The sequence below is a fragment of the Arvicola amphibius genome, chromosome 10, assembly GCF_903992535.2.
Source record: "Arvicola amphibius chromosome 10, mArvAmp1.2, whole genome shotgun sequence".
Taxonomy (NCBI): domain Eukaryota; kingdom Metazoa; phylum Chordata; class Mammalia; order Rodentia; family Cricetidae; genus Arvicola; species Arvicola amphibius.
In genome coordinates, this window is record NC_052056.1 from 82,934,485 (window position 1) to 82,960,561 (window position 26,077).

General features: G+C 44.6%; 1 long non-coding RNA gene across 2 annotated transcripts; it reads left to right on the plus strand.

Moving 5' to 3' along the window:
* Positions 1-270: 270 nt before the first annotated feature.
* Positions 271-26,077, plus strand: LOC119825338. Of its 2 annotated transcripts, none has more exons than XR_005287208.1 (4): positions 271-439; positions 840-974; positions 25,320-25,387; positions 25,498-26,077. It is a non-coding gene; the product is annotated as an uncharacterized LOC119825338 (long non-coding RNA). The 2 variants fall into 2 exon arrangements; XR_005287209.1 differs by having other exon boundaries at positions 271-431.

The window sequence follows — 26,077 nt, forward strand, 5'->3', positions numbered from 1 at the left end:
GGAAAAAAAAAAACGGAGGGATGTTAGTAACACGCAAGCGCACTGCTCAGGTGCGGCCGCTCTGCGGTTGCCCTTGGTAACCAGGGCGTGGTGGGGCGGGGACCACGAGAGGTGGAGGAGCCGAGGGGGAACGCGCGTGCGTGTGCGGGCGGTGGGGGCGGGGACCCGAGCCGAGAGGCACGCACGCGTGCGTGCGACGCCCCGCCTTTCTTCCCCGCCCCTCCCTGGGGCTGGCCGGCCTCGCGCGTGCGCACGCGCGCCTTCCCCCGCCCCCGGAGGCGTCTGGGTGTGCGGAGCGCGCGCGCGCGAGCGGGGCTCGGAGGCGCACCTGTGAGGTGTCCCCCGAGGAGCGGGCCGGTGGGCGCGCGGAGTCCGCGGCCTAGACGAGCTGCTCCGCCGCACTTGGGAGTGAGTTGGACCGGCGGACGCCGGTGCGTGTGTACGTCTGTCGGCTTTTCAGGACGGGGCGTGGGCCGACGAACGGGCCGGGGGCGGAAGGCGGTGGAGTCGGGGGTAAAGAAAATGAAAACAACCCAGCTCTCAGCCGGGCCTGGGCAGCGGGCATGGCGGGAAGGGAAGGTCAGCGCGGCGCCCGCTGCGGCACAGGCCCGGGGCGGTCCGGGGCGAGGCTGGAGAGGCCCCGCGGGAGCCGGACTCCCGGGCCGGGCCCCATTGTTGTCGGGGCCGAGGCGGGCGGGAGCGCGGCAGCCCTGGGAGCCGAGGGCCGCGCCCTGGAGCGGATCCAGGCGGGTCCCGGGAGGGCGTTAATGGCCGCGCGAGCCAGGGCACTGGGGGCGCGGAGCGGCCGGCTGCAGGGCGCTGTGTCGTGTCGTTTCCAGCACCGCACGGTCCCGGCCGAGGTCGCCCAGCGTCCCGCCGAGGTGATGAGGACCTCCCCGCGGCCCCAGCAAGCCTGGCTGCTGCCGCCGGACTCCTCCATTGTCTGACCACCTCCTGGGCCCGGCTCTCCGCAGGTAAGCCGGCCGGTGGTGCGCGCAACTCTCCTGCCGCCACCTAACCCCTGGTGCCCCTCTCCCCCACGGCCTCCGCGTCTCCGGCCAGGTCGCCGCTCTCCGCGGACTCGGCTTCTTTGTGAGACCTTGCTGGTCAGACTCCCCGCGAGTCGGTCTCGGGGATGCGCCTGCCCCGCCGGGAGTTTATAGTGTGCCTATTGCGACAAAGGAGTCCCGGGATTGGAAGTCACAGTCCTCCTCGCCGGGGACAGTGTGCGCCCTTTAAACCGTGTATCGTCTTAAAGGGGTGGGACCCTTCTAGAGAGGGACCTCTTCTTATTCGGTAGGTGTGTAGTTTCCCAGAGCAGGAAAGTAGTGGCCTTCTTGTCCCACTTCCAGGTTAAGGTTTCAAAATTGCTTGTAGATGAGTGGAGAAAGATGTTTTCTTGTCAGGGTGAATGTAATCACAGATGACAAGTCCGTTAGCCCGTCCCCATCGTTAACTAGTATGCACGTGGTGCGTATCCTAGATTTTTTTTCAAAATTATTATATGTAAGGGATTTCCGTCATGTTGAGTACTAGTTGTGCATTTCACCTTTTTAGCATATAAGGCTTTAACTCGTTTATTCAGAGCAGTGGCCTAGCGCTCTAGAGTTTGGGTCTATCATTGCTTATTCAGCCATGTCTCACAGTGATGGCATTTGAAATTATTTTAAAGAAAAACACAAAAATCAAGAAAAAAACTTAGTGGTGTCCTATGGGAAGATGGAATTTTATTGAAGGGAGCCACAGAGCCATGCTAATTGTAGAATGGAAACATTTATGATGGGGGATTTCCTTGGTTAGGATGTACACTCGGTCAGCTCAGCCCTCCCTGAACGACTTGCAGACTATTCTTACCATGCCTGTGCCTGTAACCTCGAGGAGATCACTTAGAGCCTCGGTTTCTGTAAAGGTCTGTCTACTCCACAGACCTCACTGAAGCCACGTGAAAGTGTGTAAAGCAGTCAACAGAATAGTTTTGTTAGTCTCGGTGATACATAGCGCCCCCACAACTTGAAATGTCATTTGTACAATTTTTTTCATCGGATGAGCTTAACATAGATTACTTATGACAGTCAACTTTGAAACTTAAATTTTTGGTCCTGTTAGAATTTTTATGAAATGCAATGCTGTGTTTCTAATGAATATTTTACAAGGCACATTTTTTTTCTAATGCTTTTCTATTCCTTAAAAACATAAAACACATTAATTAGTTGACTGAATCTTAGTTGGCCATTTAAACTTATTACTTCCTGTTGTGCATCCTCTGCATGCTTTCAGATTGCCTGTTAGTCCCTTTCGGGAAAAGGGACCCCTACTCCAGAGTCTGTAGGTATATCAGAAAGTTTACCAGCTGAGTTAATTAATGGTGAAATGGAAAACATTTCAAGATAAAAATCAATTCAGTCAGCACCTTTTGTAGCTGTGGGGTTTTGTTTTTCATTCAGATATATGTGAGTGTTCTCATTTTGTAGCAATTTGTCCTTGTTATCTTAAAGTTTATAAACTGTAGAATGACAGGATGAGAGATTAATCTCAGAACTGTGCATATAGACACAGACTAGGCTGTCTGCTCGGAACCTAGGCAGCACTTAAGATGAGACGGCTTACAAATGAAGGGACCACATTCTAGATTGAGGCCCCAAATGACTCCTCCATCCCTGCAAAACAAGATTTAAGCTGGGATTTGAGGGATGAGTAAGCCCTGGTGTCATTGAAGTAGGGAATAAATTTCCAGCAGAGGAACAGTGTGTAGCAAGGCCTGAAAGGGGGGGAAAGTTGTGCTCATTGTGGGAGCTAAGGCATTACTGTATGGTGGTTAAGGGGAGAGTGTAGCCTGAGGGGGGTGAGGTGGGGCAGGTTGTGTAGGGCCTTTACTCGGTTAGAAATGTGAGTTTTAAACAACCTCTCCAGTTGCCACATGGGGAAAGTGGGGTGTGAGGTGGAGAGTTGTAATGGGGAGACAACACTGGACCTTTTCGCTGTGCTCTTGGAGGGGTAACCTGTTCCTTAGCCCTCATGGTGAATTTACACTGCTAGCCAAAATAGGTAGCTTGATTTTTTTTTTTTAAGGCCTTGTTTTTTTCTTTTAAGAGATGAGATTCAATAAAAGCAAGAGCAACTAACCTACTCCAGGGCCTTCTAAGTGCCAGGCACGTTTTCTGTCATTGGGTCTATGTTCCCAACCAAAAGGCACTTTAAAACATACACACGTACATTTTCCAAGGGACCTGGATTCAGTTCCTGAAACTCACATGGCAGCTCACAACTGTACAGTTTCTTCCCTGTTAGGGTGCCAGGAATGCACGTGGCACATGCAGGCAAAACATCCATACATATAAGAAAAAATTAAAGAGCTGTTCAAATTTTACCAGTGATACTGTATAGAAAATATTTTTTTTTAATGTTAGACTAAACAAATAGACAAATTGGCAGAAACCCCTGGCAGCTCCTGGGACCATCCATGTGAGTGAAGCTCTGATAAGATCAGGAGGAGCTGAAGACAACCACAGGGAAGCTTGGTGTTTCTATATAGGGATGGTGTATTGGCTTTGGAAAGAAATACCCTGGATAGGTGTCTGTAGTGCGCTATTGAACAAATACACAGGCTTCATTTCTATTTTTGTAACATACAAAGCAAAATAACTATGTGTTTGGATAAAAACAGAAAAGTATCTAGAAGAGTCCATGGAAACCGTGATTGATTCTGCTGGCAAACACTGGAAGCCAGTTTCCCTTTTGTATGATTTGCATTTCTTGGTGTTTATATGAGCAATAACTTGTAGTGAAGAGGCTGTAAGTTCTGTAATTAACACAGAAAAAAAAAACTGTTCAGTGTTTAGGGGTACTGAACCAGTGATAATATTGTTATGTTATATTGGCCATATAGATCAAGTGTCAGAGTACTTGAGTTTTCTGACATGGGAGACATTAAATATAGTAAAGAGATTTATTCACAAAATATGTAGAATGATCTTAAGGGTTTAATTGTAAAATGATGGCGATATATTCCCTAAATAATGCTGCCACTTAAAATGTATACCAAGGAAATACATTAAAAAGCTTATGACCGTTAAGTAAAGGAAAATCAGGACACACAGCTACAGACATAATATAAATGTGCAAAAAATTTCAGTAATCTTCCACTAAAACCTGTGAATGGAAAAATGTCTAGAAGAAATTAGATGAAAAATTTAAGAATTGTGGACTTTTGGGTATTATGGTTTTTAGCTACTTAAATATAATCTCTCCTTTTTATAGTTACAAAAAAATGTATATTTGCAATGGAACATTTAGTTTTACAAATTACATTATATTGGGAACCTGTTAGCTGCATAATAAAAGATTGTGCTCATTCATTCCTTCATTCATTCATCTTGAAGCAGGGTCTTCCTACGTAGTCCTGGCTGTCTTAGAATTTATTATGTAGATCAGGCCAGCCTTGAACACACAGAGATCCTCCTGCTTCTGCTTCCCAAGTACTGGGATTAAGGCGTGTACAATACTGCCCTGTTGCATGTTCTTTTAAAACCATAGATATTTGGAAATTTCAGTGGAAGTGGACGGGACTCATTGAGAAATTATAAGCAGAGTAAGAACAATTTAATGTTTTAGAAAGGTTCCATTAGAGTGGGTGAGGGAGGGAGGGAGGCTTTGGAAGAAATAGGTGAAGCAAATGATATGTTTAGAGAAGCCTGGTGAGATAGAGGGTACAAGTCTTGGTAGATGAGGCAGATGGTGCCTGGGCTTCTGGCTGGAACAGATGAAAAGATCTAAGAGGGTCCCACTTAGCAAGACAGGTGCAATAATGAGACTTGGCCTTAGACCTATGGAGTTGAGGGACTTACATACAGGTCACATAGTTTCTTCCTGGAGACTTTGTGAGCGTCCTTTGCTCTCTGAAGTGTAGTGCTCAGCTCTGTCATTGAAGTTGTTTCTCTGTAGTAATTTGTTTTTGAAATATGATTATACATTGCAAATTGTTTAAGCCAGGGCATGTCTGTACAGCTTAGCTTGCATTGTTGATGTCAGATGGAATTATTACAGATGTCCTGATTCTGACTTTGGGTGATATTTGGGCAGTCTGGGGTGCTTTGGGCATTAGTGGCCCTGCTTTCAGTTTTCATGACACAGTAGTGTGTCAGAGTGGTTTCTGTAATGCTGATAAACTGATGGAGAAGGAGAAGGACATAATCAGAGTATCACTCTGGCCCTGCTTTTCCAGAAGGCTGTGCCAGCTTGGCCCTTAGAGCATAGATGGGGGTTTGGGAGTTGGTCATTTTCTTTAAAGGTCTCATCTTTAAGAGCAGGTGAGCCCATGTGGAGTGTGAAACACTCCAGAGTCGGCACTGCTGTCAAGTCTCTGTTAATCTGCCTGGTTATTTACTGTACCTTGTAATAGAACTGAGTGCTAAGCCTCAGCTGGAACCCAAGAGCCTGCATGAAGCTGCGTGAATCAAGTGCACGTTCCCAAGGTGTTTGGCAGTCAGGTTGCATCCCACCTGACTGTTCACCTGGGCTAAGCTGTGGACAGCTGAGCTGTCTCTGAGCTGGTGTTAGAGTGCCCTCTGGAGGTACTGAGATGAATTTTTTTTTCTCTTGTAATAACCAAAATCAGGGCCAGATTGTTGAAACTGGCAAGGATGTGACCTGGAAATCAAAGTGGTCTTGAGATGGGGTTACAGAGGCCTGTTAGGCCAGCTGAGGATGGAGGCTTTTCTGCAGCTGGGGAAGAAAGCTATATGGAGTCAAAGGCATATGTCCTCTAGTAGCCTGTGAGAAAGAACAGAAATGGCTCCTAATTACTAGGGCAAAGTGGGTTTGATGGGTGCCAGCAGTACTGGATGGAAGGCAAGGCAGAAGTCAGTCCTTGAGCCCAGGTTGAGAAGGGCATCTGGCAACTGCAGAAGGAGGTAGGAGTGGTAAAGTGTGGCTTTTCCTTAATGGTTGTTAAATGCTGAAGAAGAAGAACAAGCCAAGGGGGCATTTGCATGAGATAGGGTGATGTGAGTGGAGGGTCCAGTTCACTGTGGGGTAATACAGAAATGACTTGTGGGCCATGGAAGGTCAGTGCCTTGGCACATTACTGTTTTTACTGCACAAAAAACAAAGAACAATGGAGTCAGAACAGACCTTCAGGGACTCCTATGTTTAGGAGGAAAGAGTAAAGGAAATGATGATGGCATTGGGCAAGACCAGAGAAGGAAGATTTTGAGGATTGGGAACCGCAGATGTGTAGAATGAGGCCTCAACAAGAGGAAGACTAACAGCACTCTGCAGAGGCAGTGTATCAGGCTGGATAGCACTTCCCTTAGAGCCTACATAGCTGGTGTTGGCTGTCTGGGAGCTAGCTGCCACAGAGGACAGGTGGGAGCTTGTTTGCACCCATACATTTTGTCCTGTCTGGAGTGATAATTGCTTTTATTTTTATTGCAGTTTTCTATATTTTGTTTGCATATATTCACCCCATGGAGCACACATCTGGAGACTAGAAGACAACTCCATTCTCCCCTTCTACCATATAGGTCCTGGGAATCAGACTCAGGTCATTGGACTTGGCAACAAGTGGCTTTCCCCATTGAGCCATTCTATAGCCCCTGGCCCTATGTTTTTACTGACCAAATGGGAGAGACTGTTCCGTCTCCCTGTTGTAGTTGAGAGAGTTCTTAAGTAAGAAAGAGCAGATGAGACCAAGTTTTGATGATTTGGGCAAGTGCCAAAAGTTAAAGCTGTCCTTTCAGTGTACAGGACTATTTGCTGTCACAAGTGATGTTTTCTCCTTTTTGATGGAAATAATTGAGCTTCCCTCCTGATGTCAGAGGCACCACCAACAATATAGGATAGTGAAGGGGAAAAGGGCTTGGATTATGAGTTAGCTTTGAGTGGCAGCAGGCTGTGAGGTGTATTTTGTACAGGAGCCCAGTAGGTAGAGACTATCTGGCTGTAGACATGTTCCTCAACACTGAACTGGTGTGCAGACCTTTGGAGACCTTTTTAGTTACTTGTTGCAGTACCAAATACAAGAAGCAGGTTAAGTGAAGGGTTTATTTTGGCTCATAGTTTTAAAAAAGGATCCATTCCATTATGGAAGAACTTAGGGCACCTGTTGGCATTTCAAGCCGACAACAGATAGGAAGTATGGCTATACTATACAGTCTCAAAGCCTGTACCTAGTAATCCATGCCTCCAGCCAGATTCCACCCTTCTCCAGTTTTCCAAAACTACACTACCAAGTATAGACTGATTAGGGACACTTTACATTCAAACCCCAGCACAGGCCTTTCCTGTGCTGTGTGCAGTCAGCCTTCAGCAAACTCATGTCTTATGTTGTCATCATTATTTTCATCTGTTGTAACTCCATGCTGTGCTCCTACCAAACTCCTGTGGATCTGTGCATTCCCTTGGTTTTCTATTGTCCATCCTAAAACATTGATCTTTGAAATGCTCACAGCTTGGAGTCTGTTCTGCCTGGAGGCTGAGATAGCCCTGTCACTCCAGAGGCAAATGTCAAGCTTGCTTGGTGGAGTAGACTTGGGAGACCCTGCTTGTTTCAGTGATCAGAGAGCTTCCTGAGGAGGCTGCATCCTTAGGAACATGGAAGTAATTCAGTTGCGGGGAATAGAGATTCATTCAGCCCATATTAAATAATTTATTTATTTGTATTTTATGTACGTTGGTGTTTTGCCAACATGTATGTCTGTGTAAGGGTGTCAGATCCCCTGTAATAGGAGTTATGGACAGCTGTGAACTGCCATGTGGGTACTAGGACTTGAACCCTGGTGCTCCAGAAGAACAGCCAGGGCTTTTAACCACTGAGCCATCTCTCCAGCCCCATTCAAACAATTTTAAGAAAGGGGTATTGTGTTGTCAGGATTCTTGGGACTCAGGACACCCTCAGGAACAAGGGCATTCCTTTCAAGGACAGTTGACTTTGCTTGTCTTTTCCAAACCCTTGGACTCATTTTCTCTTCTGCTTTCAGCTTCTTGCTGATGGATTCATCTTCCTCCAAACTGGTTTTTGCTGTGTTGGACCCTCTGCAGCACTTGTATACTTGGTAATCTTACAGGTTCTTCTTTTGTATTCTCTCAGGGTTGTTTATATTCTGGAAAGAGAGAAAATCTGATTTTGTTGGTGCTTTTGATACTGTTCCAGACCCTGCCATAGGCCACAGTTAAGGTATGGAATCAGATAATTGTGTTTGCTCTCATGGGCTGAGAGGCACTTATGACTGATGTGCTCAATCAGGACCCATATCAAAACTATGTGCAACTTCTCCTTTACAGCATGTCCCACAGCCCCCTTCTGTCTACAGAGAAGCTGGTGAAAAACTGTCTCTGATGTACTGAAGGTATTTCCTGTTTGATTTGACAGTGTAGAGCCTGTCCTTGGCACTAATAGTCCCGTTTCTCCTACACATGAACACTACTAACAATGCTATGGCCACTTGTATCAGCAGTGTGGCTGTCTGCTTGTCATGTGTTTCTCTCCCTAAAGTCTCAGAACAGTTTAGCATCACCCCAGATTCACAACTTACAGGTGAGTACATGTCTGATCTGAGTGAAAACATGATAGATAGCAAGTTGATGCCGAAGTCCTCTGCTATCCTGTCATACCTCCCAAGAAGGCCTAAAAACAGACATTGAAGTTTCTACCCAAGCTGCCGTGGGTATGGGTCTAAGGTGGGGAATAAGTGCAGCAGTTACAATGACTATCCATCAGTGATGAACCAACCCATCAAACTGTGAGCATTAGTAAGTGCCCAGGCATTATTAACTTCATCCTGTTAGTACCTTGTAGGTTCTGGGGCCTTCATTGTAATTCCTTTCTTCACCTTCATGTGAAAGTTACCCAACATGGAGGGTAAAGCCAGGCCAGGAGGCCCTCTGTTTGGTGTGTGTTTGTCTTCATTGCTCCTCTGGGCTTCCTGCCAGCCAAGTCAACCACCCAGCACCAGTGACCTCCATCTTAGTTGGATATAGTTCCTTGAAGGAGAATCGCTATGATACTAAGGGGAGTTGTACAGGCAGCCTTGCTTTTCTTCCCCATAGTTTCTTGAGTATTTACTTTCCTTCTTTTGGTTTTTCATGTCTTGGATCCTGTATGCTTACAGAGACCTCCTGGCATGACTGGTCTGTCCTGTCTGTGAGCTCATTCATAGTACCCAGTTCTTCAAAAGCGCCTATGCACCTCAGCTTTCCATGGTGTAAATCTGGTACTTTTGTCCTGTCTGTAACTAGTAGGACCCTAAGACTTCTATAGCCTTGCAACCACTGTGGCCCTGAGGACTCATTATGGTCAGTTTTCCCATTGCTTCACCATTTGTCCAAGATAGAAAATCTTTTTGGAGTATTTTATTTTTATGGTTTAAGTGCCCTTTGTGGATAAGCCACTGAACATCTCTCCTTGCACCAGTCCTGCTTACCCTGTCTTTGGTCTGGGTGCTCACTATCTGGATCCTTGTTAGAGGACGTAGCCTGCTTGTGCTGTGTGTGTGTGTGTGTGTGTGTGTGTGTGTGTGTGTGTGTGTGTGTGTGTTCACTTCTATTTTGTTAAGTGGCCCAACTAAGGAGTTATGATCCAGGTATACCAGTAGCCAGTGCTAGGATCCCTGGGTCATGTGATTCATAGAGACAACAGAGAAATGGATATGGAAGGTGAGCTGGTGCTGAAGGAGGTCCACTTTCCACTTGCTAAAGACTGTCTTATCTCCTTACAACTGGCTGATCTGGGCCCATGCTGTTCTTCCGCCTTTCTGCTTTTTCCTGGCAGTGGCTGGAGCTTTCTGGCTTATTATCTTGGGGCCTGAGCTCATTTTGTCCCATTGGCACTCACTACTGCTGCAGTGAAGGAAGAAAACTGGGTTAGTATGTGAGTCTTATCAAGAAAGGGAACAGATTTGGCCTACCTCTCCATCCTTTCTTTTTATTTCCCACCATCTTGTAGTGTGCATAGTGTGCACCACTCTGGAGCAGGCAGAGTGTAGTTAGAGAAGGGGGCATTTTTATATTGTCATGCCCTGACCCTTACTAAGCCTTCTGATCATACCCTGGGAGCTTCTATTTCATTGATTGCTTATTATGCTCTTCCTTCATAAGGACAGAGTAGATACCTCATCTCTTAAATGGATGGTTGGGTGAGGTTGTGCCTGGCATGATCCCAGCAGCTTTCTTAACTCTGGTCAGCTATTCTTGCTGAAGCTGATGGGGACACGTTACCAGTGGCAACAACAACATAGCTAGTTAGTGTGAGACCAAGGATTTGAACTTGGATCTTTTGTGTATAACCCTTTTCCTTTCAGGTTATTCAGATGTTACGTATACATTTACTAGGTAGAAAAGATAAGTTTAGTCCTTGTTTGTGCTGTCCCCCAAAGGCTGCCTTCTGTCCATTACATTGCTGTTTCTGTAGGTGGTGTTGAAGAGTGAGGATAGTAGTGGAGGGGGTGGCAGGGGAATAGACAAGGCTTTGGATGGAGAAGAGGTCTTCATTACTCAAGATGAGGTCATAGCCTTTAGGAACCTTTGCCCATGAAGTAGCACATTTGGCAGACACCAGACTCGGTTATGCACTAATTAAAGTACAGGAGAAAAAAAAACACAGTCTAGGTACACTTCAGTCTGTTATGAGTAAAATCAGGGATCCTAGGACGTGAAGAAAAAGAAAGAAGGGATGAGGTTGCCTCTCTGCTAGAAGGTCCTACAGTGGGTCTCAGTCCATGATCTGCAGTCATGCTGGGTGACTATCTTTTCCCAGTCGGTAGTGGCAGATCCAGATAATGAGGCAGCAAGAATGACGTCAGACCTTCTGCTAATAAGGGAACAAAGTTTTTACACTTTGATATGATTTTGAAAAAGGAGAAAGATACAACTTGCTTGATGTCTCCAGTTTGGTTATAGAAGCTAACCCATATTCAGATTCCCCCCCCCCCCCCCCTTTTTTTTTTTTTTTTTTTTTTTTAGTTTTTTCGAGACAGGGTTTCTCTGCAGCTTTAGAGCCTGTCCTGGAGCTAGCCCTTGTAGACCAGGCTGGTCTCGAACTCACAGAGATCCGCCTGCCTCTGCCTCCGGAGTGCTGGGATTAAAGGCGTGTGCCACCACTGCCCGGCTCAGATCCCCTTTTGACAAGTCTGAAAAGCAGCCTAAAGGTTTCAGAACCTAAAGAGAATTTTGAAACCCTTAGGGATGCATCTTCTGTTACAGTGGAAGCAGGACACTCAGAATTCACCAGGAGAAGCCAGCTGCTAAGGGAGCATTTAAATCATTAATGACCCATTGCTGAGATACTGCCCTGTGGCAGCCAGCTCCAGGGGGACAAGACAGTCTTTAGCAAAGTAGAAAGTGGACCTCTAGTATTAGAAGTCCAACCATACAAAACAAACTCATGCAACCCCAGTACATGCTGGGACTACTCTGAGTTGGACTCATACCTAGCTCTGACTATCTGTAGTTGGCCCTGAGGAGGAAAGAAGGCCTGTTTTCCTCTGTGACAGGACATCACCTTGAGAAAGGGTCATTTGCCATCAGCTGGAGGTCAGGTTTGGTGCACAGAGGTGCAAGCTTTAGCAGCTATATTAGGAAAGTTGGGACAACTGGTGAACCTTATAGGTGGGGCCTCACTGTGACATGTGGGGCAGTGGTCCAGGACACATCTGACATGACTGATAAGAAAGAACAGAACTGGTATCTTCAAATTGGAGTGCCAAATGAAGTATGAGGAGGACTCTGTAGCTTAACCCTCCCTGGACAATGGAAAGGTGTCTTCTGGGCTGCTGGTACTAACAGAAACAAAGGAGACCCTGACCGAATTTTATAGTCCTAGTCATTGAGTGGCAAGTCCTGCTGAGATTCTTCTAAGGCAGATGGCTAAGTGAAGATGGATCTGCCAGAGCTCTTAGCTAAAGCTGCTCCTTGGTGTTCAGCTGCAGCTTTCTGCAGTGGTGGTGGTGATGATGGGAGGAAGGTTACCTGACTGTTGTGTGCCTAGACCCTGGGGGAGGAGTCATCCAATGGGGTGGGGAAGAAAATAGCATATAGGCCTCGGTACCAAATAGTCTTTTCATTGAATTTGGTGAGATGGGGAACCTTGGAATTGTGCTTCCTCTCAGACCTGCCAAATTAGAACCTGGTGTATATTGATCTCTGAGGCTTCCTGACTGCTTTTGAGGAGAGCTGCACTCGCTTATGAGTGGGGCGCCCATCCTTCAGGGGAGCAGCTTAGGAGCAAGTTTAGTAAGCTACTTCCACTTGGAAATTACACTCTGTTAAAACAGATAGATTAGAATGGTCTTAGGGGATTTGAGGTTGGATTTTTCTTGCCCTCCCCCCTTATGTTGATGACAGTCTGATGGAATCAAAAAAGCACATGCAAGTTGTGCTTCTGTTCACATGTGCCCAAACCTCTTCCAGGGTGAGTTTTAGGTAGATTCTCAGCCCTTGGTGTCTCTGAGCCTCTTCAGGCTTGGAAAAATTATCAAAGAGCTTTAAAGTTCTATGGTTACAGGCTTTGATGTCTCCCATAATAGAAGTGAAAATTAAAATTTTACAAGAATGTTAATTCCAGGCCAGTGAGATGACTCAGCAAATAATGGTTCCTGTTCCAGTTCTGACCACCTGAGTTTGATCCCCATGATGAAGGGAAGAACTGATTGTTCCAAGTTGTTTTCTGGTCTTTATATTATGCCCTTTGGCAAGCTTTAAATGTTTTATCACTGTTTAGAAATGGAAAGAAAATCCTTGAGGAAGGGCTGCAATTAAGGTAGAGAATAGAAGCAAGGGAAAAAAAAACTATTCTCCATAGGATCCTATAGCTCTGGTATACTGTCTCTAACATTTGAGGATTTAGATCTTGGAGATAATGTGCATGAGGTCACAGTGCTAGTAAACTTAAGAACGGGTACCCAGAGTCCAAGGTGTCTTTGGTATACGAGACACTGCCCATACTAAGGCTCATTGGATAAGAAGTTCTGTCCATGTGTAGTGAAGGAAGAACAAATGCCCTGGACATCAGGTGGAAGATATGAAAAGATTTACAAGATTTCAGAGCTGGGATGCTTGCTCTCAAGAACAAGCTTGAACGTACCACTATCTCTGCAGAGCCTGCTGGTCCTGAGAATAGCTTCAATCTTCTCTGAGCTATCAAATAATAATAATAATAATAATAATAATAATAATAATACACACATGTATACATTGTTTTGTCTGTGGTTGACATTGGCACTTGGGTCAGATTTAAGGAGTGTAATTAGGGCAGTGGACTGTAGTGGGAAGAATGTGCATCATGAGGAGTGTTGGTGACTGCTTCCACTCAAGCCATTTAGACTCAACACCAGGCCTAGAGCACTGCTGTTCATCTTGTGTTCCAGAGACAAGACTTGTTTGGGTATTGTGGATGGCGATAAGGCAGTGCCACCTGCACTGTATCCATGGCATACATACTGTGTCTTGGCCACACTCTTTGTCCTGCTGCTACCAGCTACATGGGGGTGGGTAGAACTACTCACTGCTTATGGAACTTTGTTTCCTGGAGAAATGAAAAGCGTGAAAGTACTAGAGTGGAAAGGGGGAAGTTAAGGGGCTTGTGAGTGTTATCTTTTGGAGGAAAATGAGATGCTCTACCCCTTCCCTCTGGGTGCATAGGCAGGAGGGTAGTCCAGCTTTTAGAGTGAGGCAGGCTTGGGAGAAGGATGGATCCTACAGAACATACACATCACTAACAGAGATCCATTTTGTGTACTGTCCCCAGATGGAGCAGGGCTCCCAATAGTGTGCCTTTTCCTTCTTTAGTAGTTTCTCAGGCTGCTGTCATAAAGTGCTGTGGTTATTCTTTCTGACTGCTGTGATGTGATGGAAGCCTCAGGGAAGCTACAGTTTTGTCTTCTCCAGTGTCTGGGGGCAGACAATAGCCTTGATAAGCCTTGGCTCTTGTTCACATCTAAGTCTCTGCCCTATCTCCACTTAGTTGCCTCTGTGCCTGTAAACATACCACACTTTAAAAACCATTAGGGCCCACCTTCATCTATTAAATCTTCATCTTAACCAGTGAGGACCACATCTCAGCCTGTGTTAAGAATGAGATTGGGGAGATGCCAGTGTATGCTTGCTTGCTTTTCTTTGCTTTCCTTTCCTTTTCTTTCTGATGGTTCTTAAAGAGTGTGGGCATTTGGTCCTGCAGTTAGAGCAAGGGGTTCTGTTACTGAACTGTGGTCGGGCTACATAGGAAGGGGGCTCAGGACCAGAGTGGGTGTTAAAGGAAAAGCCACATGGAGGGAGGAGTAGGGATTTCAGGAGCAAGGTCCAGAAGATTCTGAGAAAACAACATTGAGGTGTTGAAGTGGAAGAGTGTGTCCCCATCACAGAATTCAGAGTAGTGTGTAGATGAGAAATAAGTGTTAGATCATATTTATCTAAAGTTCTTACTCCTCTAAGACTGCAGTCTCTCCTGAGGTGTCCCATCTTGTGTTCCCTGCTGTCAGTCTGCCCTTTGGGACTAGCTCTTAGTGCCTTCCTATCTCTGAAAATAGAGGCATTACCACCAGGGTTCTTAAAATGGGAATGGTTTTATTTCCTTGAAACCTAGTTCCACAGAGAAGTCCTATCATTTCACGTGGAGTGTGTCTTGCTGGTGGGAGCTTCTGACCGAGGTCCTGCTTCTGTTCCACCCCCTGCCTTCCCTACACTGAACTCCTTCCCTGCTAGTCTTCCTGTGGCTATCTTGTCTAGGGGTTTCAGCTTAGAAGTGCTCACCATCTATGTTCCTGGGGGAAGACCTCTCCCAGAGCCTAGTCAAAGGATTCTGGGATTGACATGTGTGCTGCAGTCCTCATATTCTCTAGAGCAGGCACAATGCCTGGCCCTAATTGGTGTCCATGGAACACAGGCCCCTGTGCGTGTGTCTGAGAGGTTAGCAACAGGACTGTCATCTCTTCTAGGCGGGCAAGTATGATCACAGCCACTCATCAGCATGCCCTGAGGGAGCCGGGATTCAGGATCTTCCAGCACAGCCTTCCAGATCTCAAAGCTGCTGTGACTCATTGCACTTCCCACCCATGTATCACCATCTTTCTTGGAGTCCTACCCAGCTACTATGACACCATCTGCAACTGTCAGTGAGAAAGGTGATCCGGTAGCTGTTTCCCTCTGCGGTGTGAGAAGTGCTTTCTGAGAAGTGCTGTGGTAGAGAAATGGTCAGCATGTCTGTTTTTCATTTTCTTTCCCCAGAAGCTACTCCTAATGCTTTGGATGGCTGATTTTAGATGGATGGATGGATGGATGGATGGATGGATGGATGGATGGATGGATGGATAGATAGATAGATAGATAGATAGATAGATAGATAGATAGATAGTTGAGATATATAGATATCACATACTCTGTGGGTCTGGCTCTGAGTGAGGTATGATGGACATGTCCACGGTCCTGACCTGGAGAGGCTACTCCCACACTTGGAGTGCTTCATAGGCACTCTGTCTAGAATAAGAGTTGCTGGTACTTCAGAGTACTCACAGTTAGAGATCTACAGAAAGCTTGCAGTGCTTTTCGGTTCCTTAAAAGGATCATTTTTACTTGACTTATGAGTAATAGGGTCGCTGTCTTGAAATTGCTGCCGATGTTTCTGAACAGTCAGTCCCATTTCAGATGTCCTTAGGGGAATGTGGACCTTGGGTGGAATTGCTGCCTTTCGCTTTCAGGAAGGAAAGACTACAGTCTGCATGGGGGCAGGGAGAGAGAGAGTATACATGTACATGCATATCCTGTGTAAGAAGTCATTATTCTCTGGACATGTGCAGAGGGAGTTGGCTGCAGGCCCAGGGGGGTACATGTAGATGGTACAGTAGCTGCCTGCCAAGTTTGGCAGAAGCCACATATATTCCCAGCTGGTGGGAGGCTCAGAACAGTAACAGTGGAAACAGGTTATGTCCTATGTCAGTGTGAGAAGGTAGAGATCTGGATGGGCAGACAGATAGTTCTGCAGTTTGTCCTTTTGGTGTATCTGTTAGAAAAACCCCATCTTGCAGAAAGCTAGCTGTCAGCATTTCTTCACTAACACCTGAGTGGTTGAGCCCTAAAGATAGACCTACAGGTGATCTTTTCTCCTGCTTTAGAGTAGCCGGTGCGGTGCTGTCTTTTAAGGTGAGGCTGAGGATTTAGGTGGGGAGGAACCAAAAAGAGTCCCAGCAGTGTGTTTGAAAGAGCTAGCTGTGGAGTGTGAAAGACTGCAATTAGTGCTTGATTATTACAGGACCATGTAAGTTGGGACTCCTAAATAGAAGGAAACTTGGGACAGAAGGGACTTGGAGAACAGAGCTGGCAGGAAAGCAGGTAAGGTTGACAGTGAATCATAGAATGGCTGGGTCTGAGAGAGAATGTTTGCAGGAGTACCTTAGACCATGTTAGTCATGACAAGTAAAGGCTATGGGATGGGGACTATTCCATGTGGGAGGTGGGCACACTGGAGCATCCTGAGTCCCGAGCTCTTTAGGGAATTTGTGCTGGCTCTTGGTTGGCAACTGCTGAGGGTTGAAGAAATTCTAGAGAACAGACAAGATCACATTAGGTAGAACCCATAGAGGGAATAAACCAGAGTGTCAAATAGAGATTAGCAGCGTGGGTGCTAGCAGAGGCTCTTGTCATAAGCACAGGGGAACTTGTGAAAAGAGCATGGTGTGCTGTAAATTAAAATACTGGGTGAGTGTATATTCAGGACTTTCAGAAAAAATAGGGAAGCTTAGTATCCATTTGAGATTTGTGATCCTAGATGAAGTCTGATGGTGCTCAGGAGCATGTGCAGACAAGTAGAAAGTTGGTTTTGGAAAGAATGGGACATTGCTCAGAGTGGCATGAAAGTTAGCAGTTAAGTGTGAGAGCACGGTGACCCCAGGAAGGTTGATTGGCATGAATTTTTGAGCAGAGTTGATGGTAAGGGCAGAGCCTGGGTGCCATCATGGGTGTGGTGGCAAAGCAGGGGCACTGTGGGAACTGAGCTAGAATAGGAAGTGGGAAAGGAGTCAGTCAATATTTCAGTGGTAGGACCAGAAATGGTTAGGAGACTGGAGATGTTGTGAGCAGAGGTGACATCATAGTGTTTGCTAGGCAAAATGTTGGGATGGGGATATTTGTGGGCAAAGGACATTTCGATCTTGATGGACAGACAGAATGCTGGCAGACACAGAGGCTAAGCTAACATTACCTCCTTTGTTGTGTAGGATGCTATGACCAGGTTGCATGGATTACTCAACTGTAACTGTTCACTCAATTCGGGAAATAACCAGGCCAGCTTAAAGATAAACAATTATATTTTTAATTGTTATAAGGGGAAATTCACGCCACAAGAATGGGAAGTCCGAGTTCTGATGTGTCCGGCAGGAATCATCCAGAGAGAGTGCGCACCTGGTCCGTTCCAGTTTTTTTCCTGGGCTCCAAGTAGCCATACCTTAACTAGGTTCCATTTCTTAAAAGTGATTGGTTAACAGAGCTTCCGCCATCACCTCCCCCTTTTGTCTAAACAAGATCGATCCAAACCTACTACAACTATATACAATAGAAACAGATACCAAATATATAATTATAAACAATATAAGCAATATTAAGCAAGGAACACATAACAAAAGTTTTACTAAACGTTCTATTTCAAAGAGTCTAAATCTTGCATCAGAATTAAGCTTAGCTAAATCATGAGGAAGGTAACTACACTTCAACCCCATGGAAGATCTGAGAAAGGAAACAATATTACTTGAGTAAGCAGGAAGTGCAATCAAGCAACTTCCAAAATGTAACAAATGACAGAGACAGCTGGCTACCTGGGCAATCACCCAAAGTCTCATTTGCAAAGTTGAAGCAACCAACTTTGACTAAGGCCTAAAATGACTGACAGTCTATTTTCAAAGGCAAGAAACTTTTCAAAACTATCTTACCCTGTCTTGGCAGGATTTGACAGTCCTGTTTTATCCATTTACGGATACTGTGTATCTTTGTTAGTGGTTGAGGTTTGGGCATTTCTTTGCCCAAAGGCCAGTTCTGCCAAGAAGAAAACAAGCTCCAGGTGGAGTGTCTTCGGAGCAATTATGTCTCACTTCAACAGAACTCTGTTATTTAAATGCCATTTTTTACAGTTCTTTGAAGTAGTTTAAGATTATCTGTCTATGCAAAATATCATCTCTATGTATTTAAAGAACCTGATTAGTCTAACTATAAGTATGACAAACATAGGTGACTATTGATCTATAATTCTTAATACCTGTATAACTTAAAGACTAAGACAATAAACAACTGCAATAAATGAGGACAATGACCTCCAAATGTAAACAATGTATAAATATCTTGATCAGAGGTAGAAATGTATACTGCAATATTGTAAATATATATCAATTTATAAAAAATGTTTTAAACAGGTAGAAGCATGCATGCATACAATATTCAATATTATTTAACTTTGTATCAATATACAAGAATCTATACTAATGTAATTGTCTATAAATAATAACTCACAAACCAATCTCTTATCCCATCGTTGCTTTTGACAGCAGGCATGGGACTTTTTAATTTTCCTGGCAAGACACGTCCTTCACAGTGTGAATAACTAAACCACATTTGTTATGGGGGCCTACAAGAGGCCCCCCATGGTGTTTCCCAATGGTATCGGGTTGCCTTGTCTATCTTTCGTTGACCTACATTTATTGGTCCAATGCGGGCCTTTGCCACACCTCCTACATATACCTGAAGGCTGAGTCCTCCTATTTTTGTCATTACCAGAGGAGGCATTATTCCTAGAAATCTGTTGTCTACAATCCCTTTTCATATATCCCATTCTACCACAACTAAAGCATTTGGTATTTTGATGTCTTCTCTTACCATTGGAAATTGCTTTTTCTACCTAAGCTTCAGTACCATAGTCAAGTGTCTTGACTTTTATTGTATGCAAGACCCATTTATCCATGGGTGCTGATCTGATCTTTAAACCCCAGGATCCTTTCATATTCTATGTTGGCATTCTCATAAGCCAAAAATTTAATTATTATACATCTAATTTCTGGGTCAGTTACCCTATTTGTACAGCCCTAGTTAGTATTTGCAAAAGGTCACTAAAAGGTTCTCTCTGACCCTGTTTAACCCTAAGGTGTGATTTAACTCTCTTTTCTGGTTCCTGAATTCTGTCCCAAGCCTTTAAAGCTGCTGTGGTACATAGGGAAAGGGTGTGGTCATCATAAAGAGCTTGATCCTGAGGATCAGATCAAAAGTCTAGATAAAAAGTCCTTTACCTAGAATTTGATCTATGGAAATCTCAATTTCTTTTGTTTTTTCTTGTTGCTCTAAAATTCTTGCTTCCTCTTTAAGAAAGCATTTCCAATGCAATTGTGGCCCATTTTCTAGTATTGCTAATATTAACTGAGTCCAAAGGACGAATGTAGTCCATGAGCCACAATTGCTTGTTTAATTTCTTTTAGATTAGTCATATGTATAGGCTCCTATGTATATTCCTTGACAACCTTAGGGTATTTGGAGCCAGATACTTTTTCTGATGTTATTACTGGAAAGGCAGGTAGAACTCTGGAGAAGCTATCCCAGAGATCTTTACGTACTGATGAGGTTAGATTTTTGCCTTTTTACCTTTTGCTCCTGGTCATCAAAGTCAATAATTTGTTTACCACTGCCTTTTGTAATGTCTGGACCTCCTGTCCAGTATTCTGCTCTAATCCCTCATTGAGGATTTCAAGGTATGAAGTCTGTCCAGTAGAGATAATGTCTCATCCTTGGACATAATCTTCATGGCATGTGTATTACCTTTTTGGAGAGACATTTTATCAGTCAATCTGTCATACCCCTTTGACAGAGTCCGATTAATACAATCAACCGTGTGAATTCTCTGAAATGTTTCAGCACCCACTGTCATGGACTGGGTTTTATGTGCCAAATCAGCTGTTTCCTTTTCCAGAGTGCTGAATCTTTCTTTAAATGAATTACTTTTATGTGCCAAATCAGCTGTTTCCTTCTCCAGAGTGCTGAGTCTCTCTTTAAATAAATTACTCTTATGTACCAAATCAGCTGTTTCCTTCTCCAAAGTGCTGAATCTCTCTTTAAATAAATTATTATTAGTCTACCTTTTCCAAAAATATCTCAGTTGACCGAGTCTTATTAAGTAAAGTTCTAGTATCCCCCTTCATATGTGCAATCTCTTTTTTGAAGTTTGTTACCAGTCTGTATCATTTCTAAAAGCACCTCATTCGACTGAGTTTTGTTATTCAAAGTGTTTTATTTTCCTTTAGCTGTATGACCTCCTTTTTAAGAAGTTTCATACCAGTTTGTACCGTGTTTAAAAGTAACCTCAGCTGACTGAAAATTGTTTGTTAAGGTGGTCGTGTCCTTTTTCAGATTTCCAACTTCTTTCCTAAGAAGCCTGGATTCAGTCTAATAACTGCATCATTTTTCTATTGTCAAACCATACTTTTAAGCAAAAAATATTGAGGACAAAACTAAGCCCTAGAAATAAGAACAGTGATGTAGAAGAGGCATCATATGCATCTTGTAAGACCTCACACATGGTATAAGTGAAAAGGCTATTGAAACCTTGGGTGGTTAGATTGTCCGACATATTGCTCTTTTAAAATCAGTAACTTATATTTAGAATAATAAAGCTCACCTGTGGTTTAATCAGCTGGAGTAGGTGCAATAACCATCACCTGCCAGTAGGTGTTGCGGTGCACTTGAATCCACATGCTTGGTTTAGATCTGATTTTAGGTTAAATGCTGAAAAATATGCTTAAATCAAGAAGTTTTTTAGTATAAATCACAGATTGTGTGTTTTGTGAAGGTCTTTGGCTGTTCAACAGCCACACAAGACAGTCGGAAGAGGGAGGAGGGCACGTTGAGCACCACCTGTAACTGTTCGCTTGATTCGGGAAATAATCAGGCTAGCTTAAAGATAAACAATTGTATTTTTAATTGTTATAAGGGGAAACTCACGCCACAAGAATGGGAAGTTAGAATTCCTCTGTGTCCGGCAAGAGTCACCCGGAGAGAGCAAGCACCTCGTCCATCCCAGTTTTTTTTTCCTGGGCTCCAGGTAGCCATACCTTAACTAGGTTCCACTTCTTAAAAGAGATTGGTTAACAGAGCCTCCCCCATCACTCAACTGAATTGTGAGAGTGCTGTTTTGTGTCTTTCTCAGGACTTTACTACAACAGTTGTATATGCAGAGGCCTCTCAGGCTTCTTATGGAAATTTCAGGTGCATTTCAAAGTAAACAGAGGAACAAATGGACTCCTAGGAATCTGAATACCACCTGCTGCATGTTCTTGTTTCTGGTCATTCCCAGAGCTAGTCTCTGATTTGACTGCAGATTACTATTTGCTACTGGTTTTCGCAGTCTGAACATGTGTGCCTTTTTTTTTCCCAAATAGAACAAAGCACAGAGCACTGTAGTCTTTAGCTCCCAGAGCCAGCTCCTTCTAAAGGCTATATACATTATCTCAATTTGTAAATAGATGCAAAGTCGTGTTGGGGCCTGTGTGCCAGGTCTGATGCTAAGGGAGGATGTGTCTAAATCACTTTCTTTTCATTCCATTCAGTATATGTACCTCAGTCAGGTTTCCCATCTTTGGAAAACCATAATTTCATCATAATATTCCAACTGCCATCAGCTCTCAGCTACTCTGCATACATCTTCCTATGATGTTTTAAGAGTTACTTCCAAGGGTGCCATCCAGCCAACCTCACCTGGCTAGTTTCTAGTTTCCTCTCAGCCAGTAGGGACAGCTGTGTGCCTGTGTGGAAGTCCTGACCTCTGCCTGTTTCACAGTAGCTGGCTGAAGTTGGAGGCTGTGTGTGTGTGGCTGTAGCTTTCCAGTAACCTAACAGGGTCCCCTACCCACGTGTCCATGTAAATGTTACATAGTTACAGCTTACCATCCTCTGCTTCTACCTCGGAGAACTGGCCTCCAGTGTTGGCACCTACATTCTCCTAGTCCCTACCCCACAGTGTGCCGCCTGCCCAGCTGCTGCTGTATGGCAACTGTGTACCCTTGCTCTGTATTACTGGGTAGAAACTCTGGGCCTATGTGGAGAAATCCCTCAGAAATTCAAGAGCTCTTCTTTTTCAGTCAATATACTTAAACTTTCTGGTCAACTGTGCATGTACCAGGGAACATTAAAGGAAGCCATTTTTTCCAGTGTCACTACCAGCAGCCCTTCCTCCACAGCCTGATTCTGAACTTTTTTTCTAAGCAGAGGGTCTATCACTCAAGGTTTGCCTCAGGCTAGGTCTCATTTGGAGTATCTGTGCCTGCTCTGTTCTGTTCTCCTGATCTTCCTCCCTGGAGCCTAAGAGGAGAAGAAGTGCAGGTGTAGTAGCAACAATACAAAACTATGTGTAGCTTTGTGGCCTGACAGCCTCTAAAGGACGTCTGCCATCAGCTGTTCCCCGTCCCACCTGTCCTGTCTATGTTCCACCATCAGAATCTCCTTTGCAGTGCCATAGTCTAGAGCCTCTTTTTGGTATCCTTTTCTGTCACTTAAGACTCATTTCTTGACCTCTTGCCTCGTGGCACCAGTCCTCAATTACACCTGCAGTATGAGGGTCAGTTTGAGCAGGCAGGCATACCAAGTAGGCTCTGCTGGTTTGAGGATGAGGCATAAGGCCAAGTCCTAAGCATTCTCAAAGCCAAGCTTTTAAACCCGCAGGCACATCACTGAGCCACAAATCACGTAGCACATCACTGAGCCACACCTTTGTCTATAGAGGTCTAATCTGCAAAGCTTTGTCTAGTACTTAGACCTTGGGCTGCTTCCCTAGTACATTTTCTGGTTTCATTTGCTTTTTTTTTTTTGTCTGTTTTTTGTTTGTTTGTTTGTTTGTTCGTTTGTTTTTTTCCTAAAAATTATGTCTGGGGTTGACTCAGAGAAAGACAAATAGCTGGCTTCCTTTGTCCTCTGCCCTGCCTTTCTCAGCTCTTCTGAGATATTTACAATTCATGCTCCTGGGTGCAGGCTCAACTGGAGACTTGAGCCATTTGGGGTTTCATTAATATCATGGCACCTCTGGGTAGTGGTATGCCTGGTCCTCAACCTATTTTGCTGTTGCTGAAGAACTTGGGTTAGGGGAAGTTTTCTTGGCACTTCAGTCAGATACACAGTGTTCTTCCACATCTTTTTCTGTACTCTGGATTCAGTGGCTTGAAAGGCTTGCCTTTCGTGCTTTTTACTTTGCCTGCCTTCATTTTTTCTTACTTTGCTTCTAAAGACCATATCATCATGCCACTCCTGTGGATGTCAGGGTGCTTTATGTAGTACAGTGGCATTTCCCTGTAGGTACAGTGCCTATATGCCACCCAATACCCTCTCTTTTTAGCTATTGGTTCATTTATATCAGGTTCCAAAGGAAGAGCTGCTGTTGTAGGGTGGTCCTACTGTCTTTGATCCAGAGCCCCACCCCTTACGCCCTTGGCCTCTTGCCACAAACAGGGTAATAGCTTGTCTATACAGTCTGGTTCCGGTTTCTCTGCCTGCTCCCTGGTAGCTTACCCCAGAGGTTCAGTTTGACCTGGACAGTTATCACTGCCTTGTTGTGAGGATCTCACAGCCCTAACACTTTGTCTCAGAGCAAACAAATTGATTTTTGCCATCTCTCTGTTGACATTTTGGTCACCCACCATGTACTCTATATATGAAGCAATTGTTAAGTGTCATTTTAGGGGCTGTAGAGATGGCTCAGTGGTTAGGCACTCTTATTGCTCTTCCTGAGGGCCAGGGTTTAGTTCCCAGCACCCACATCAAATAGCTCCCAACCACCTGTAACTCTTACTTCAGAGGATCTGACACCTTTTTCTAGGTTGCATGTAGGCGCGCGCGCGCGCACACACACACACACACACTGAAGACATACACATGACCATATTAAAAAAAAAAAACCTTTTTAGAAGTGTCCTGTTTTATGGAGCCTTTTTAAGAGTTGTGGAGATGGCTCAGTATGTAAAAGCAGATGTTTAAATCTGTAGAACCTTGGTAAAGTTTAGCATGGGCACGAGCTTGCTAGTGTGTGTGTCTGTATGTTTTGTGTCACTCATACAGTGAAATGGGAGGTGAAAACAGAAGATTCCCTATAAGCTCCCAGGCCAGCTAGCCTGACAGCACATAATGACAAAAGACTGTCTCAAACAAGGTGGAAACTAAGAACCAACTCTTGAGGTTTTTCTCTGACATCATGTGTGCCATGTCACTTGTATGCACACACATGCACAGAGAAAGAAAGAAAGAAAATGAAGACCTATTGATGCCATTTTATTCATTAATTGATGTATCACTGTATAAAATGTATGAGATGAAAAGATTGCTGATATAGCCTCAGATAATTTCCAGTGAGTGTATTGGGGATTTTGCTTCTTTTGTTCCCTCGTCATCATCCTATTTTTTTCCCCTTTACTATCAGAAGCCTGAAATAAGGCAATGGCAAATGTTTTCCCATCTGCTCTCTAGAATGAGACAGCCCTGGTGGGGTATGAGCAGGAGTCCTAAAAGATCATGGACATGCTTAGCAAGCACCACCTGCCAGAGCATGGTAGTAAGCAACATGCCAAGTTCACTCCTCAGTACTCACATCCCAGAATAGGAGGGTTCAAAACCCAGGGAAACAAAGAAAATAATTACAAGTTGTATGTGCTTTGAAGAAACCAAATAAGATTAACTGCTAGGGGCCTCCTTTACTCAGGGAAGTGGGAGCTGACACGGCTCATGGGACAGTGGACCCAACCCTGGGAGCAGTATGGAAAGGCCATAATGCAGGCTGAAGTTGGGTTGTGTGGGAACTGAAGAGGAAAGCCAAGTACAGAAATCAGAGAGGACCAGGCAGGCCATGCAATGCTTCAGTGCTAGGGTAAGGTTTGGAAGTTCTTCGTTAGCATGCCAGGAAGACCTTGTGAATGGTTCAGCTAGGCAATGTTTGATACTGACATGTTGTATCTTCTTTCTCATATGTGGGGTCAATCTTTCAAAGCAGCAAATTTTTTTTTCCTGTTTTGGTTTTTCGAGAGAGGGTTTCTCTAGCTTTGGAGCCTGTCCTGGAACTAGTTCTTGTAAACCAGGTTGGCCTTGAACTCATAGAGATCCATCTGCCTCTGCCTTCTGAGTGCTGGGATTAAAGGTGTGCGCCACCACTGCCCGGCTGAGATACTTTTTCTTGTTCTTCTGCAGAACAGCTATTCTTTGAATTTGCTTATGGGTCTTGGGAGGAATTCTCTTCTATCAGATTTTCCTTGATGTTCAGATGATTGATAGCTGTAATTGATCATGTACTTGGCCTAGAACAGGAGCATGATATCTTCAAATTCTCTTCTCAGACCTGCAAGTCCAAGAGACATCGTCCCACTGGAAGATAAGAGAACTGCCTCTTCAGGATTGAAAAAAGGTGTGTGTGTGGTCATCTCCCATTCCCTTCTGTTCCATTTAAGTAGCATTAATCAATGGATGTTTCTGGGCAGAAAGGACGTTGCATGTTGTTTATTGTTTGTATTACAGAAACCAGTGTGCTACTCTATAGAGTTCCCAGGAGCAAGACTGGCTGTGCCTGGAGCCAAGGAACCTTCATGCTGTCAAGGCCTGTCATCTGATGGGCAGAAGGCAGAGCGACATTCTGACTCAACTGAAGGTGCTGCCAGGGCTCACCACCAGCTGGCACCTTCTGCCCTGGGGAAACAGATCACACTACACAGGCTTTGTTTTATGAGTGAAAAGTAGAAGAGTACTGAACATCAGAAAGACTCCGGGGGTTCAAAACAAAGGCTTACTCCTTCCTGCCCCTGGAATGTTGACTGCAAGGGATCTAAAGGAAAGAAAGCTCTGTGCTGGTGAGCTGTGGGATTCATATGAAAGTCAGTGTGACTTTGTAATCAGTAAGAGCTCTGAGTGAGGAACACTATGCAGGAAGAAGCCTTCCACAGAAAGACAGGCAGGGAGAAGCTGAGGTTGATGGTAAGCTTGCCCAATAGAGCAAGCCTGAGATAGATTGCCAAGATGGCAAAATAGTAGGCTTTATGAAGTAGCAGTCCTGAAACTCATAGTTGTAAGGACACTTTCTTCGCTAAGTCACGATACCAAA